This window comes from Dendropsophus ebraccatus, chromosome 1 (genome assembly GCF_027789765.1).
Source record: "Dendropsophus ebraccatus isolate aDenEbr1 chromosome 1, aDenEbr1.pat, whole genome shotgun sequence".
Lineage (NCBI taxonomy): Eukaryota > Metazoa > Chordata > Amphibia > Anura > Hylidae > Dendropsophus > Dendropsophus ebraccatus.
In genome coordinates, this window is record NC_091454.1 from 22094266 (window position 1) to 22113104 (window position 18839).

Below are 18839 nucleotides of genomic sequence, written 5' to 3' on the forward strand. Positions count from 1 at the left end.
GCATTCTGGGTGAAATTTATTAAAGGTGATATCCAGTGAAAATCTTTTTTTTTTTTTTTTTTACCAAAATCAACTGGTCTCATTTATATAGATTTGTAATTTACTTCTATTTAAAAATCTCAATTCTTCCCATACTTATCAGCTGCTGTATGTTCTGCAGGAAGTGGTGTATTCTTTCCAGTCTGACACAGTGCTCTCTGCTGCCATCTCTGTCCTTGACAGGAAGTGTCCAGAGCAGTAGAAAATTCCCATAGAAAACCTCTCCTGCAACTGTTTTATCTGTTGTACTTTCGATGTACTCTTGTTATACTTTTGTTTACCAAACTTTACTTTTGTTTGCAAAAATTTATTGACAAAAATTCAATAAAATATATTGAAACAGAAAACCTCTCCTGCCCTCCAGACTGGTAAGAATACACCATTTCCTGCAGGACATATCCCCATAGAAAACCTTTCCTGCTCTGGACAGTTCCTGACATGGACAGAGGTGGCAGCAGAGGGCACTGTGTCGGGCTGAAACAGATCACACCACTAACAGATCGGTAGGGCGACAACCTGGCACCCACTGTGGCACCCACACACAATGGGCTAAGCTGCAGTAACCAAGAACGGCCACTATGCAATGTATGGTGTTGTGTTCCTGTTTTTTTGGTATATGTAGGCACTAAAGGTCTGGTAAACAGTTAGTGAAAATTACTGAAGTTAAAGGGATAGTCGTGTAGAATTTACTTCTATTAGAAAAATCTCAAGTCTTCCAATACTTATAAGCTGTTGTATGTCCTGCAGGAAGGGGTATTCTTTACAGTCTGGATATCTGGAGAGGTTTTCTATGGGGATTTGCTGCTGATTTGGACAGTTCCTGACACTGACACAGGTGGCTTGAGAAAGGCTGAGAACCAGCCGAAACGTCGCGCAAGTAGGATGTGAATAAAGACATCACATTTTTTCACTAAGAGGTGCTGTCTTCAGTTGTCTTTTTGGATTTATGTCCGGACGGAGGGGTCCTATCCGGTGAGGCGAGCACTCCACTACTTACGTTTTTCTATTACCTACCTGTGCTGTTCATCTGATATATTGGACAGGTGGCAGCAGAGACCACTGTGTCAGACTGGAAAGAATACACCACTTCCTGCAGGACATACAGCAGCTGATAAGTAGTGGAAGACTTAATTCAATAACTTTATGCAGTCCACACATTGACCTTATAGCAGTCCTCTAATACCGTACCTGCCACAGTAAGATTAAGTGGCGATAGAGAAATCGTAGTCGTCTTTTTTGTCTTATAGTATAACCGATAGAGTATACCGTCCTATTCTAGGAAATAGCTTTGCAGCACAGATATATGTCCTGAGGTATGAAGTAGACTCCATTATGTCAGTTCAGAATGAGTGATGTATATGGATTGGGAATAAACCAATTATTATGTAATATATAGGGTAACCGGTAAATGGTTAAAGTGATGGACAGAAGCTGAGAGATTCGCCTCCTGTTCCTAGACATAGTGAATTCATCCTGGCAGTAGAGATTACCATCCCTACCCGAGCCATGAACAACATGCCAAGTCCCACTCGACCTCTCCAGGCCTCAGCTTTTAAAGCTTCTAATAGGGATTCAGCTGTCCCTTGTACAATATTGATCCACGTCCCAAGACGCCATTGATTATTCCTCGCTCCTCTATTAAATGTCCTCTGAGTACATCAGATCTTTAGAATTCTAGATTGTCAACGAAGTTGACAGGCTCCAAGTAAGGCGGAGGATAAAAGACATTGTTATGTAAGGAGTCTGTGTTAGGTAGGAGGATTAGGTATGGATTGCTGAAAATTCTTCCTGAAAACTCCAAATAATGAAAATCTCTATGTGACTAGTAGTGGATAGAGGACGGAAATGTGATTTCATTGCGTCGGCCAATGCAGATCAGATACTGGGAAAGCTACGGTTAAGTTGTAAAGTTGGTGATACATGATGATGCTGGGAACCCATTGTGGTACATGATAATGCTGGGAAACCATTGTGATACATGATGAAATCATTGTGATACATGATGATGCTGGGAACCCATTGTGATGCCTAATGAAACCATTGTGATGCATGATGAAATTTTTGTGGTGCATGATGATACTCAGAAACCATTGTGATACATGATGAAATCATTGTGGTACATATTAATGCTGGGAAATCATTGTGATACATGATGAAACCATTGTGATGCATGAGGAAATCATTGTGATGCATGAGGAAATCAATGTGATGCATGATGGAACCATGATATACAATGATACTGGGAAACCATTGTGAAACATGATGAAACCATTGTGATACATGACGAAACCATTGTGATGCATGAGGAAATCATTGTGATGCATGATGGAACTATGATATAAAAATGATACTGGGAAACCACTAGTACTTTAGGTACAAAAACAAGATTAGCAACTCACCATTGTATAACAGCAACCAAATGTAAATGAATAGCTGATAGAATAAATGAATGACAATGATGGTGGTCAAGGATTGAAACAAAACGTTATAACCAAGCACAACTACAAAACTAGCTATCCCTAATCTTCCCCTAGATCTATCCCTGAATACTAACACCATACATTACTGTCCCTAGTGATATCCCTATATTAACTCTGATCTGTAAATTAACCCTAGCAGAGTAGCACATAGACAGTAAAGGCCCTATTACACCATGTGATTATCGGCCGTTATGGACGATAATTGTTTAGTATAATAGCTCCTGTTAAAAGGTCAGCTGATCCTTTGTCTTTCAACACGTTGAAAAAGACTAGAATGATAGCAATGGTCTGCTGGCCATCCCTATGCGCAACAGGAGCGGCGGTAGCTGACCCTAGCTACCACCTGTGGGCTCCCCGGACAATGTAAAGATCGTCCGGGAAGCCCCCCTGCTCTTACCCGCTCACTGTGCACATACACGGAAGTTTAGGAAATATTTAGCGAACGATTATCGGTGATCATATGATCAGCTTAAAAGATGCAATCAACGACTCACAAATGATTTTTCAATTGTTATCTGCATACACATGGAAAGATTATAGTTTAAAGTGTCACTGTCGTTTAATTTTTTTTTTTTGCAGAAATCAATAGTACAGGCAATTTTACAATTTTAAGAAACTTTGTAATTGGGTTTATTAGCCGAAAAATGCATTTTTATCATGAAAAAGCAGTTTGAAGCTCTCCCCCTGTCTTCATGGTTCTCTATGGAGAGTGGAGGGGTTGAAGGAGATGAGGCACTAAAACAGGACAACAAAGAGTTCATTTACAGCTACATCTCCGGGCTATTTCCTCTGAAGTCAGCACTGACCTTTCGGACCTCTGAATACCGACTTTCACACAGATCCCACTGTGTAATCTTTTGTTCTCTGCTCTCTGCTGGCGACTAATCTCCTCCCTTCTACCTCCCCCCTCCATAGATAACACAGGGCTCGACTGATGTAAAAGAGTTGAGATTTCCTGATAATGAGCTGTGAATGAGAAAGAGTGGGGGGGACTGGGGAAAGGTTTTTTGAATGCAGATAATGGCATATTTGCCTAATAAACCCAATTACAAAGTTTCTTAAAATCTCCTGGACTATAGATTTCTGCAAAAAAAAACAACAACAACAAGGCACCAAAAAACACCCAATGCTGGAAATGAACCCACAAAGCATGTGCTATAATCCACACAGTACAGTATAAGCCAGGGATCTTTATAGAGAGGCTTAGGGTACTATTACACGGAATGATAATCAGCCAAGTCAGCCCTATCCAGCCAATTATCTTTCAGTGTAATAAACACAACAATCAGCCGATGATCGTTTTCATCTGCTGATCGTTGATATACAGTAGGTTTGGACCTATAATCGTTGGGCATCGCTAAGTGTAATAGCGGTGCGCGGCCGGCAGCTGACAATATGCAAACAGAATACTTTACCTATCCACGCTCCAGGGCTCTGCTTCTCCCGGGTCCTGCGCGCTTCAACTTCCGAGCGGCCTGTCTTAGCTGACAGGCTGCTGAGCCAATCACAGGCCAGGACTGCCGCGGCTCTGAAGCTGCAGCGCGCAGGACCTGGGAGAAGCAGACTGCAGGAGGAGCCCTTGAGCGTGGATAGGTAAAGTATACAGTTTAAGCAAGGGCTGCAAGGACATCGGTAACAATGTCCATGCAGCCCTTGTTAAACGATTATCGGGCCGTGTAATAGGCCCAGTAAACGAGCGCCGATCTGGCTGATCAGCGCTCGTTCACAGTTATTATCGGGCCCCCATCGGCCCGTGTAATACCACCCTTACAAATTAGGAACTCCATTCTAACTGAACCCGAAGCTGAGAAGATAAAATCCATCTGATTCAGAGTAATATATCAGCTGCGACCCAGATAGATAGATAGATAGATAGATAGATAGATAGATAGATAGATAGATAATTATATAATTGTTGGTAAGTCATCCAAGGTCTTCCGTTGGAATAAACATATACTGGACAGGTTGTCGCTATTGTTTTCCAGCAGGGTAAATGTAGCCAAAGATGCCTGGCAGTGGCTTATCTGGCCTGCCCATAGAAATAATACTCCTGAATGGCCGAGCCAAATGTGCATGTTAATAAGCCATTTATTGGCTGTCCAAACTCTCTTGGCCCAAAACAATTGCGTCTACAGCCGCCCATAATCCATTTTATTCTCTGATCTCCCGAGAGAGTGTCTACATTTTGTAAGCGTCTCTCACATTCCTATTGGCCTAGGCCAGCTTGGAGCCACCATATCTATAAGCAGCCTTAATAGGGACACCGGGATAATAATTAGAGGGGGGTCACTAGAGGGTGCATTATCCATGTCCTACTCTGCATAGTTTTACTGGAGGTATTGACACAGCTCCGATCTGACTCTTCGCAGATGCAGATAATGAGCCTGATGGGAATTTCAAATGTCTTAAAAGAGCAAAACACTTTTGAGCCACCGGAGCCGGCAAACTCCACGTAGTTTCTGATGTGAGTTCATTCTTACCAATTATCCTGATCAATATATCGATCCAGGGAGAGAAATCACCAAGCCGGGGGAAAAAAAGAAGAAGAAGAAGGAGAAGAAGGGAAAAAAAAAGGTTGTTGGTGGTGGAAGAAGAGCTGGAGAATGACTAAGAAGATCTGAGCACTACAATATTGTGCAGTGTAATATTATTAAGACATGACAAGACGTCTTTTCATGTAGAGCATAAAGGAGTACAAAGAACGTCTCTATCAACCTCGAGTGACCAGTGTGTCTGACTAAGTGATATTTCCCCTGGGTGGAAAGAATGGATCTGACAGCATTGAGTCTCACACCTTCATTCATTTACAGGCCGGTGTATGATTGCATCTCGTACCGCGTCTTACAGCAAAAACCTCCACTACTCATTTACCGTTCTCGGGACATGCTGCTCAATGTGTTTAACGCTTCATTTAATGAAAACTGGGCACGCTGCGTGACGGCTGTGTCCTCTACTGGTTTCTATTAAACATGCAGTGAAGATATAGAGGAGTTGTAGATAAAATAAAGTGGTTATCTTATAACTGGTTACAAGATTTTCAACTATATTCTTAAAGGAGAACTCCACTGAAATGTAAAAATCCAGGGTAGGTGGGTGGGAGGTGGTAACATAATATAAAAGTCATACTTACTTGACCCTGTGCCCCCACAGTGCGGTGCTACCAGTTCATTCTCAGCATCTAGTCTCCAGTTTTCTTTTAGTTCCTGTGGAACCGGAAGCTAGAGGGGGCTGGCAGGTGACTATGAGCAATGATGCAGTGTTGAGGGGGCACGGGGACAGGTAAGTATAGCTTTTTTATTTTGTCATGTCCTAGACTCCTAGGTATGGTGACCCTGAGGCCCTCCAGCTGTTGCAAAACTACAATTTCCATCATACCTGGACAACCAAAGTTATGGCTTTGTCTGTCTAGGTACGATGGGAATTGTAGTTTTGCAACAGCTGGAGGCCCAAAGGTTCACCATCACAAGTCCTTGTTTAATCAGGATCTGGGTACTCAGAGCCCCATTGATGTCTAGAAAGCCCCACCGATCAGCTCAATCCCTCTCTCCTCACTCCATAGACTTATTATAGAGTCCATCTCCTGCCATGAGAACAGGACAGAGACAGAACATGCTCAGCAAGCTCTTCTCTGGACTTAATGGTGGGCACCAATACCCTAACCAAGTCTGTTATCTACAGTTCACTATTGAAGGGTCATCCCATTGGAACAACCCATTCTTACATGGCATATGGCTGGGTTAAGTTTGGTGGAGGCTGTAGCAAAAAAGTTTGGTAAAGGTCCTATCCCACATCTGGGATCTGACCCTCTATGTAAGAGAGATTGCTGCATATTCATGTGGCCCTAGACACGGAAGACTATAGAAATTATGCAGACAACTAGGCCAGTGACTCCCTGAAGCCAACAGCTATCTCTCCTGGTACACATAAATGCTTGCCTCAGAAAGGAGGGGATGTTTAGGGGCCTATTCCACGGAGCGATAATCGTCCGAATCGAGAGAATAGAGAGAACGATCAGCCGATGATCGTGTCATCGGCTGATCATTCATTTAGGTTCAAACCTAAAATCATTGATCGCCACCCGCGTATCGCTACCTGGGTGCGGGCGACCGACGATTTTGAAACATCACACATTACCTGTCCAGGCGCAGGTCTTCTCCTCCTCCTGGTCCCGCCCCGCAGCAGCTTCGGAGCGGCCTGTCTGAGCTGCCAATCACTGGCCGGCGGCGGTCCGGGCCAGTGATTGGCTGAGCAGTTTGTCAGTTGAGACAGGCCGCTCCGAAGCTGCTAGCAGATCGGCGCTCATTTACATTGTTGATCGGGCCCTGCTCGGCCCGTGGAATAGGACCCTTAGCCACTGTGAGACTCCTCTACTGGTGGCTTATCTCTCCAACAACAGAAGAATGGAGTAGTTGAATTTCAGCAAACCCCATGCCTATCTCCCTTGACATCTGCTGTCTGTAAAATTCTAGAGACCACCATATACCTTTGATGGTCAGTCAGTCCTGACGAAACCAAGAGATTTGTCCAATACGTCAAATGTGTATGTCCAGCAAAATACTTAAAGGAGTATTCCAGGGAAAATTAACTTTTCCCCTATCCACAGGATAGAGGAAAAGAAGGAGATTGCAGGGGTCCGACACCTGAAACCCCGGCGATCTCCGTATCGTACCCGCTGCTCTATTGATTCCTATGGAGTGACGGAAAGAGCAGAGTACAGTGCTCTTCCGGCATACTCGGCTCTTTCCATCGCTCTATAGGAATGAAGGGCTGTCCCCTATCCTGTGAATAGGGGAAAAGTAAATTTTTCCTGGAATACCCTTTTAATTACACATGCATGGCCTTTAGTGTTGAGCGAGCATGCTTAGTCAAGCATAGTGCTTGATCGAGGGTTGGGTGCTCCATCATTCTCGAAGCTCGACCGAGCACCTTGTGGTGCTTGAGTTAAGGTGGCCATGCTCCTTCAATAAATGACGACCAAACGATCAAGGTTATCCAGGCACCTTCCACTTTACTGAGAAGGGGGCATCTGTAAATGCTCGAGCCTCCCATTGATTTCAATAGGGTTCATTATCTGAGCCGAGCACTCGACAAATCCAAGAAGTTGGGTGGTGAATACAATCGTTGTGATAACATAGGACCCAGACTCAACAAATCAGGGAAGTTGGATGGTGGATACAACCATAGTGGTAACATAGGACCCAGACTCAAGAAATCCGGGAAGTTGGGTGGTGGATACAACCATAGTGGTAACATAGGATCAAGATTCAAGAAATCCAGGAAGTTGGGTGGTGGATACAATCATAGTGGTAACATAGGATCAAGATTCAAGAAATCCGGGAAGTTGAGAGGTGGATACAAACATAGTGGTAACATAGGACCCAGACTCCATAGGCCATCTGGCACCCAATTAAAGAAAACCGTCTTCGAGAATATCATTCATCTCCATTTCCAAAGCCATTTCGCTGCATTTTCATGTATTTGTCCGCTCTAATCTCCACCTCTCCAATAATTGTGAACTTTTATTTTCCTATCTACTTACCCTCCAAACTTCATTTTCTTTTCCACCTTCTGTAAATAATGTTGGTTATATTTTTATGATGTCGGGTGATGAAACTACCTTTCCAATTGCCTTTGTGCATAGCGAAGTGACTATTAATTTCAGAGTAATATTTGGAGAAGGTTATTAGGCGGCCTAATAATACCGCTATAATTAAGACTGGCTGCGGCTCATCCGCATTGTTCATAAAGTTCTCCTTCTGGAGTGACTGTGGAGAAAAGTCTTATACCCAAGGAATAACACAGATTGTTGGGGCACGTTATAGTGATGGCTAATTAATTACTAATCTTATATTCCACTAAGCTGGGACTATATTATGTCTTACTGGTAGACTGGTGAAGCTGAGCGACAAGTACTTAACAAGTCCGGAACATTCGAAATTTATAAGCCACAACACCCCCCCCCCCCCCCCCTTCACATTAATTTTTTTCGTTTTTTTTTTTCTATTCTCAGAGTCATCAATTTTGTACTCTTCTATCAACAAAGTTGTACGAGGGTTCCCTTTTTGTGAGAAAACTTACATTCTTTCATGGCGATTCTTACTTTAACATACGGGGGGGCGGTGGGGGGGGCGGTAGGCAAGACCTGCATACTCGTATGTCGTTCTTAAATTAGGCCCAGCCCCCTTTTTTCTGGCCAGATTCACTAAGAGGTACCCAACCCTTTAGTGAATCTGGCCAGCCGGGTGTCTGACGCTGCGCCCGACACAGCCCTGAATTTACAAACCTGAACTTCACAATCATCTCTATAAATGAGGCGTGGATGGAGGCCACGCCTCCACCCCCCCCCCACCCCCCCCAAAGTACCCATTGGGCGAGCGGGGGATATGGCAGGCGTACGCCAGAAAGAAGGGGCGAATCTGCGCCACTGCCGTAAGCTTCCTAAATGTCCCCCATAATGTATTGAGAAATCAGAAAATTACTTTAAATGAGGTTGAATGGGAAAAAAAAAAAAAACCACAATTAAAGGTGTACTCTGGAGGAAAATAAATCTACTGGTGCCATAAAGTTATTTAGATTTGTGAATTACTATTTTAAAAATCTCAAGGCTTCCAGTACTTATGTCCGGCAGGAAGTAGTGTATTCTTTGCAGTCTGACACAGTGCTCTCTGCTGCCACCTCTGTCCATGTCAGGAACTGTCCAAATCCCCATAGAAATCTCTCCTGCTCTGGACAATTCCTGACAAGGACAGAGGTGGCAGCAGAGAACACTGTGTCATACTTTAAAGAATACACCACTTCCTGCTGGATATACAGGGAAAGATTTATCAAACATGGTGTAAAGTGAAACTGTCTCAGTTGCCCCTAGCAACCAATCAGATTCCACCTTTCATTTGCCAAAGAGTCTGTGAGGAATGAAAGGTGGAATCTGATTGGTTGCTAGGGGCAACTGAGCCAGTTTCACTTTACACCATGTTTGATAAATCTCCCCCTGTGTGTACACAAGGCTGCTATCTGAGTTATCTCCCATCCCAGCCAGCAGGTTGATGTCCACCATAGTAAATAGCCATCTCCTGTCATAGAAGGAGTGGATTCAGCTCCTAGACCGGCAGAATTCTTCTTTAATTCTTTCCTCTCTTCGTCTTGTCTCTTCTGCTAATAACTTGCAGATGCTTGTCTACACGAGGGAATGCAGCGGCGGTATAATGATAATTTGTTATGCCGTCATAAAAGATTTAATCAATGACAAACCAGCAAATTTTCACTCCTTGGGCAATCGCTGAAGACGTTAACATTGTGAGAGGATCGGGAACATTTTTTACATGATAATCGCCTTATGTAACAGACTAAGAAAGAAGTTATCTACCGTTTTTTTTTTTCAAAAATAAGATCTGGTACTTATATTATTTTTTTTCTCTGAAAAAAGGGCTAGGGCTTATTTTTTGAGACACACGGTATGCCTCTACACTGTAACCCAAATCTATAGTTAGGCGCCATACTGTATGTTGTTAGGCTCCTATACTCTAAGTTCCGCTGTAGTTAGGGCCCCAATAGTTATACCTCCCTCCCCGCTGCTGTAGTTCTTCCCCAGTACTCTATAAATCCCTCTCTGCAGATAGCCCAGATACTGTATACCCCCCCTGTAGTTGTTCCCCCATACTGTATACATCCGTTCTCTGCAGATAGTCCCCATACTTTATACCTTTCTCCCCCCTTTGTAGTTGTTCCCCTCATACTGTATACACCCCCCTCTGCAGGTAGCCTCCATACTGTATACACCCCCCCCCCCTTGCAGCTAGTCCCCTTACTGTATATCCCCCTCTCACCTCTCTAATTATTCCCCCATACTGTACACATCCCCTCACTGCAGATAGTCCCCATACTGTATACACCCCCCCCCCCCCCCCCACAGATAGTCCCCATGCTGTATACACCCCCCTCTGCAGTTGGCCCATGTACCCTCCATTCCCCCATTTTCCATCTCCCCTACTGTGAATCTTCTTACCCCTCCTGCCTCTCCTGCCGCTTGTGTGAGTAGGTGGGGGATGAAGCATAATACGTCTGGCCTGGATTGGCTGATGTTCAGCTCTAGAGATGAGCGAATCGAATCTGTCGAATTTCGATTCGCAGCGAATGGGGCGTTTAATCCGCCTAATTGTGATTCACTAATTCGCCAGATTCGCTTTTCAAATTCGCTAAACATGGCGGCCGCAATAGCGAACGCACATGTTAGCTTGCACTTACGCAGACAAACATGTTTGCTCGCCACTATTTTTAATTAAATTCGTTTGTGTGCAATTCGCGAACATTTGCGAATGCGTGCAAATATTCGTGAACCTTGTGAAACAAATTTCTGAGTTATTCGCTCACCACTAACCAGCACCCAGTGTCTGGAATCTGGTCAGCTGACTGTAACTAGGGCTTATATTTCATGCCTACTCCAAAAAACCTGCAAAATGAAGCTAGGTCTTATTTTGGGAGAAACACGGTGGGAATTAAAGGGAATTTCTCAACAGCAATTCACATTCCAAACTGCTGACACTGTTAGATGTCTATTAAACCAAGGAGACACATGGTAACCTTCATATATCCGTCTGTGCTTCCAGAACATTAAAAAATTATGTTAATTTCCCTGCAAGGACAAGGAGAAGTCACAGTGCAGGACAGTATCCATAACAGAGCCAGGAAGTGATCCGGACAGAGCAAAAATGCAGTAGCCTAGGAACTCTATCTCACAGCGCAGGTGTCAGCAGGGAACCCTCAGCCTTCCGCTCATCCCAGGTAACAAAGTCTGGGGCCTGTGTCACCCATTAGGAAGGTTCAGCCGAGTCTAGTGGGCATAAGGTGATGTGAAGACTGAAGTCAAAGGTCAATACACAGACACAGGTATTTTTTTTATAATTTTCTTATTATTCTTCTTACGGGTACAAACACACACAGCAGATACGCAGCAGATACGCAGCAGATACGCAGCAGATTTGATGCTGTGTTCAGTTATTTAGATCTAATCTGCTGCGTATCTGCTGCGTATTGCAACAGTAAATACGCAGCGTATATGCTGTGTGTGTTTGTACCCTACAAGTATTTTACCTCATCCTCCAACATCAGAGCACATTACTACATGGATTCAGACTCTCACGGCATCCTCCTCTCTGCTACTCTACTTGTATTACTCAGCACAACTCAACCAACACGACTATATCCTACACTGCACTTCTACTATAGATCTGGTCGTTCTATTATTATTATTATTATTATTATTATTATAAGTGTTTATTGGAACCTTGACAAGTATGTTTCAGAGACTTTACCTAAAGGAACCTTATACTGTCACTTCTGTATTACCTGCTTCACAAGTAGTAAACCAACTCAACTTTACTCCAAGACTCTGTGATTATTCGCCACCACCAACACAGCACACACACCACAACCTTGGGATATCTCCCCATTTCTGTGGGTGGTGGGTGGGTCACCACACCACTCCGGCCATCCGTGACCCAGTGCAACCTGGCAGGACACTGACCACAGGAGAGAAGGGTACAACTGGCCTTGTAACATAAAAGCAGGCGTGCCATCACACCTGTGTGCCCACCAGGCACTGGCGTCACGTGACAACATACCAAGGTCCGGCTGTATCTCGACCATCCACCAACGGAGAGGTGTCACACTACAACACCTAGCAAGTAACCGGACGCTCCTCCAACCAACATCACCGGGGGTACACCACATAAGACATGGCATCTTTGGGAGCAAAATTGATATAAGACACTGGGGAAACAGGGTAGCAGATTTACTTAGTCGGGCCTATATTTACACAGTGTGAGCTTAGACCTGGCAGACACAGTACGATGCATTTGTCGGATGTTCATATACTCGTTGTCTAACTCTATGCTACCTATTCCTTTAGGCCAATACTGGGTCATGCCCCTAGTCTCCACAGTCTTTGAGAATTAGATTGTAGTAGCAGTACCTGTGGTTTATTAGATTCAGATAGGAGAAAGTCCAAAGTACTATCTGCCCCCTCTCCCCAACCGTGCGTGATTGATGATCTGTTCATGTGACTGTGTAAAGTGACTCCGCACAGGCCCGGGCACGGTACTTGACCTAATTTGGTGGTCAGCAATGAGCTGGGCATACACATCAGAGACACGCTTCAGCCTAAATGATGGCAGTCTATGGAAGAATTCTACAAACAAAAGCAGAAGGTGCAATAAAAGAGAATTCTCTGCCCTACCGTGCTGAAGTTCTGCCGGGAGGAATCGCCTCTTAAGTAAATGGTGTCTGAAGTGTGCGGCTATTTCCAGAAGGGGAGATGACATATATAGAACAGTGCCCTCCCTTTATGACTGGCGTGTGGACTGTATGTCTATCCCCATCTGTCATTACAGCACCTGCTGCCCTCATAGCCGGGCTCTCTCTGCATCTGGAGCTGACATTACACTTCTGCCAGTTTTATCTGGAGGAAATGGACAGGACATTGCTTTTTAATTGTGTCTGTACAAAACATGAGACGTCTTAATGTATAGGTAGACACGAAAGCCAGGGAAGGGTATTGATGCCTTAAAGGAGTTATCCATGATTAGGAAAACATTGTTTCATTTGTTCCAAAAACAGCGCCACGCTTGTCTTCAGGTTGTATGTGGTATTACAACTGGTCTCTATTGACTTTACTCTAGCGGAAAAAAATATTCTTTCAAATAAACTGGTGCCAAAAAGTGCCAGAGATTTGTCATTTACTTGTATTAAAAATAAAAAATCTCCAGTACTTATCAGCTGCTGTATGTCCTGCAGGAAGTGGGGTATTCTTTCCAGTCTGACACAGTGCTCTCTGCTGCCACCTCTGTCTATGTCAGGAACCGTTCAAAGCAGGAGAGCAAGAGAGCACAGCAGAGGTGGCAGCAGAGAGGACTGTGTCAGACTCAAAAGAAAACATTTCCTGCAGGGCATACAGCAGCTGATAAGTATAGGAAGACTAACGATTTTTAAATAGAAGTAAATTACAAATCTGTACGACTTTTTGATACCAGTTGATTTGAAAGAAAAACATTTTCGCTGGATAAACCCCTTTAAATGCCAATAACGTTTTAAGAGTCAAGTGGGTGGACCTACTCAATGATTGAAAGGTCTCTATTAATACACACAGTTAACTGTCAATCAAGTAGGACCACTGGATTGACTACTTACCCAGAATGGGAAGAGATTTACTGTACTTGAGTAAATTATCCTAAAACTTTTACATCTGTCTGCTCAGCTCCTCCTGATCTACAACATGATGATTAGAGATTGGACTGAATTTTCAATGTGACAGGTTCCCCTTCACTCTTCAGGAGATTTCACTTTAAGAAATTGGTAAGAGAAAGAAATTTCCAGTTTCTTTATTGGCCCAGGAAGAGACTGATGATGACAATGGTATATGCAGTGGCATAGAGACCGCGGTCGCCGCTGTGACCTGACCCACCACCAAGGGGGGCCCCCGGGTCGCCACACTTCCCCCAAATCAAACAATCTTGTGACCGCAAGCAGCCTTTTGCTTGCGGTCAAAAGATGCTCAGTCCCACTGGCCCCCCTGGCACTCCGGGTCCGCTCCCTGGGGGTGTCCCAGGGACATGCACCAGGGAGCTCACTGTGGCCGTCAGCTGGGACTTCCGGTACAGGGAGCGTTCCCTGTCAGTATGTGGTGACATTGGTCAGTATGTGGTGGTGTTAGTCAGTACGTGGTGGTATTTCTTATTACTTTTATCTGGTACTGTGTTTTATTGGATTTAGTATACTGGATTTAGTCAGTAACAATATGGTGGTGATGGTAGTGGTTGTGGTGTGGCGGTAATATCTCCCCCTTGTATACTGGTATTATTGGTAATGTTGGTGTCAGTATACAGGATCTGGTCAGTAACAGTATGGTGGTAATATGAATTGTGATAATATTTCCTATATACTGGTATTCTTGGTAATATCGGTCTTGATATATATATATATATATATATATATATATATATATATATATATATATATATATATGCGAAGGGGAAAAATCCAGCACCAGTGTAGCGGATAAAAAACGTCCTTCTTTATTTAAGCAAACTTCACATACAGGAAACAAACATGTGATTTGTTGACGCGTTTCGGCGTCTCTCACGCCTTGTTCACAACATGATATACCGTATACTGTTTTCCCACAACCTTATATGGGCGGTATCAGACATCACATGACACATAATTAAAAATCACGAACACATGAGTTTAAAAACAAGCACAAGTGTTATACAAAATATAAACCAAGTGAATTGGGAAAATATATGACTAAACCATTCTTGAACATACGTTAATGTATAGACAGAAATAATGCATAAACAATATTAAGTTTTTAGTATGTCATAATGAGATCATGTCTGGAGTTTAGACCACCAGGAAATCTGCTCCCTAACCTAAAAATCCAAAATGACTCTCTATTCAATAGTTTTCTTCTTAGGGAACCCCCTCTTTTAGATGGATAAATTTTTTCTATGCCCATAACTCTGAGATGTTGTACATTGCCCCCGTGTACCTCTCTAAAGTGTTTAGTTAAGGATGACACATTTACCACCTCATTTCTACAATCAGAAATATGTTTGCGTATTCTAGCCTTGAGGCTGGTAGATGTGCATCCTACGTACTGCAGGTTGCACTGTGTGCACATAGCCACATATACCACATATGTAGTGTTGCAGTTAATGTAGCTATGAATTTTGAAAGCGTTCCCATTTGTACAAGACTTAATCTCCTTGGAAACCGCAACATGTGAACATGTTACACATCTTAGGTGTCCACACCTATAAGATCCCTTAGTGTCTAACCATGTTTTTTCCTGATCTTTACCTCCTGTGTGCAAAGATGGAGATAGTATCGATCCCAGAGTGGGAGCTCTTCTGGACACGACCCTAACTCCATCTTTAGTCATACTGTGTAACACCTCATCTTGCCACAATAGTGGCAGATGTATGTTGATGATATTTCTGATCTGTGAAAACTGTTTACTATACGATGTAACAAATACTATGTCATTAGTGCCATGTTTATTACGTTTTTTATACTGTCCTCTAGTGTGAGTTTGTTCGGCCAATAATTCTGCTCTATTAACCCTAGAGATCTTGTGTGCTGCCTGATCCAAAAGCTCCTGTTTAAATCCTCTCTCTCTGAATCTAAGTTGTAATATCTAAATTTATCCATCTAAAAGAGGGGGTTCCCTAAGAAGAAAACTATTGAATAGAGAGTCATTTTGGATTTTTAGGTTAGGGAGCAGATTTCCTGGTGGTCTAAACTCCAGACATGATCTCATTATGACATACTAAAAACTTAATATTGTTTATGCATTATTTCTGTCTATACATTAACGTATGTTCAAGAATGGTTTAGTCATATATTTTCCCAATTCACTTGGTTTATATTTTGTATAACACTTGTGCTTGTTTTTAAACTCATGTGTTCGTGATTTTTAATTATGTGTCATGTGATGTCTGATACCGCCCATATAAGGTTGTGGGAAAACAGTATACGGTATATCATGTTGTGAACAAGGCGTGAGAGACGCCGAAACGCGTCAACAAATCGCATGTTTGTTTCCTGTATGTGAAGTTTGCTTAAATAAAGAAGGACGTTTTTTATCCGCTACACTGGTGCTGGATTTTTCCCCTTCGCATATGCTGCCCTGGCTCCGGGCTTTGCCGTGCACCAAGAGTGGATGTAGCAGGTGAGCTGACCCCAAATCAGCATTTGTCTATATATATATATATATATATATATATAGCGCAATAGCATCGCTTGGCCGAGGAAGGGGGGCCCAAGTTGACCTCTTTGACCAGGGCCCTAGAGACATTAGCTACGCCCTTGCGTATATGTGTTGAGAGGTTGGAGAATTGCAATCGAATGCTTATAGGAGGGGCTGAGAGATGTTCTGGACCTAGGGGTGAAGTGCAGATGGTACGTGTGGGGAGTCAAGTTGACCTGCAGTTGGCTTCAAGGTTTGGTAGGCCTGAGGCCTGTTCATCTGAGGAGCATTGGTCCAGAGTGATATTGTTTGCTAAGGGAGCATTGTTGGGTTGTGAGGTTGGAGCATGGTGGGTGGTGAGGCTGGAGTATTGTGTATGGTGAGGCTGCAGCATGGTGGACAATGAGACTGAAGCATGGTGGGTGGTGGGGCTGGAGCATGGTGGGTAGGGAGGCTGGAGCATGGTGAGTAGAGAGGCTGGAGCATGGGGGGGTTGAGCCTGGAGTATGGTGGGCTGTGAGGTTTGAGCATGGTGGGTAGGGAGGCTGGAGCATGAAGGGTAGGGAGACTGGAGCATGGTGGGTAGGGAGGCTGGAGCATGGTGGGTAGGGAGGCTGGAGCATGGGGGTGGTGAGGCTGGAGTATGGTGGGCTGTGAGGTTTGAGCATGGTGGGTGGGGAGGCTGGAGCATGGTGGGTAGGGAGGATGGAGCATGGTTGGTAGGGAGACTGGAGCATGGTGGTTGCTGAGGCTGGAGCATGGTGGGTGGTGAGGCTGAATTATGGTGGTCAATGAGGCTGGAGCATAGTGGACCATGGTGGGCAGTGAGACGGAGCATGGTGGGCAGTGAGGCTGAGCATGGTCGGTGGTGAAGCTGGAGCACGGTAGGCATTAAGTGATTTAATCTGGAAAATCATTGCTGCCATAGAATAATGGGTTGGAGTAGACTCACCATTGTAGCATACGTTTTATGGTCTGTCATTGAGGTGGCATGGCAGAAAGACTTCAGCCAGAGAAGAAGCCATGAAGGATTGGGTGGTGCTTGACTAATACCTGGTGGAGGCTACATCTGAGCCAATAAGTTGTGTGTCTGGGAGGAGGTGGTCAACCGCAAGTAGTATAAGGTTGGTTCCTCTAAGGCTTATGGCATGGCCTAGTAGGTTTAGTCTTGCGTTGTGGTGGACTGAATAGGCGTGGTAGAAGGAGGTTTAGGAAGTGACTGACCCTAAAAGCAGCACTGACCCGCCTCAAGTTGTGTTATAAAGTTGAACTGGATTTTGTTCATGTGAACTCAACATTTTCCATAGGTCTGTGTGAAGTCGACTCTATCCTGAGGCCCAAGTGAAGTCAACAGTGACCTGTAAGGGTGGTGTTCAATCAATGGCGCCACCTAGAGTGTACTGCAACTACCATGCATTAATCGTGTAATTCCAATACTCTGTAATGAGAGGAAAGTAGGGGTGGGGCTTAAAAACACTCTATGTAGCACATTATATAGCGCCCTCTATCTTATTTTTATTTTTTACCTACAATTATATTTGGACAAAACCCTTTAATTTTCAGTCAAAAAGTTACTATAACATGTAATAATTTGGCGCCACCATCGCACTCACTGATCTAACGAATAATTGCTGGCACTTGTAGTTCCTCCACGTCGGCCCATACTGCATGTACAGTAAGGCTTGCTCTCCTTCGTGTCTCCATGTATAATTGCACATCCACAATCACATGCTTGGGAATAATTGAGGATAATTATGTATCTGGTGTATGTTTGAGTGTGTATCGCTCTATAATTTCTGGAGTAATTATGCATTATTTTGTGATTGTAACCAGCTTATGATGTGTAATTACACACCCGCATGTGGCGCGATATGTCTGTATACTCCGTAATGGATTGCTTCTTTCGTACACATTCATATTCCGGCGGAATACACAAAAGAAATCCTGATTGTACAGTTTTGAAGAGATATTGTCACTGGATCAGTGATATTTTAGATATATCACGTCTCTTTAAATCAGAGCATTTAGTATCATTGATTGAACATCCAACCATCAGCCAAGAGTTACAGTCAGTTTCTATGGCTTTCACCCTTTATAACAAATCAATTGGTTGCTGGCATTTCCTACAGTATTACAAAGACTATAAGGTTGGGGCTACACAATAGGATATCATGCTGGCACATGGTAATGGTACATCCCTTTAAGGCCTGCATCCAACAGCTTTGCATTACAAGGAGAACTCCAGCCAAAATCTATTTTTTATTATGTTATTACATTAGCAAAGTTAGACAAATTCCTAATATACACTAATTATGGGAAATGCACATATACTGCTATTTCCCTCAATTTAGAAGATCAGGCAGGCTTCAATTTCTCTAAAAAAAAATGTGATGTCACGACCCGGTCTATACCTGAAGGGTCCAGCAGGGGGTGCAGTATATGTAGAAATTACATGTACAAAAAATGATAACAGGGCCTTTTCTGTGCCACGGCCAGGAGCAATGACGACCACCGCCCCAGGCCTCCCAATATCTCTCGCTCCTACTAAATAGAGGAAATTTCCTATAATTAGTGTACAT

At 43.6% G+C, this 18839-nt stretch overlaps 1 protein-coding gene across 2 annotated transcripts in view; it reads right to left on the bottom strand.

Moving 5' to 3' along the window:
• SGCD (sarcoglycan delta) overlaps positions 1-12820 on the bottom strand; it is a 474695-nt gene extending 461875 nt beyond the window's left edge. Inside the window, exon 1 of one of the 2 annotated variants that reach the window (XM_069968891.1) lies at positions 12751-12820. The gene's annotated coding sequence lies outside the window, so the exon portion shown is untranslated. The remainder of the gene's footprint in view (positions 1-12750) is intronic. The other variant, XM_069968911.1, reaches the window with a different exon arrangement.
• Positions 12821-18839: the final 6019 nt, after the last annotated feature.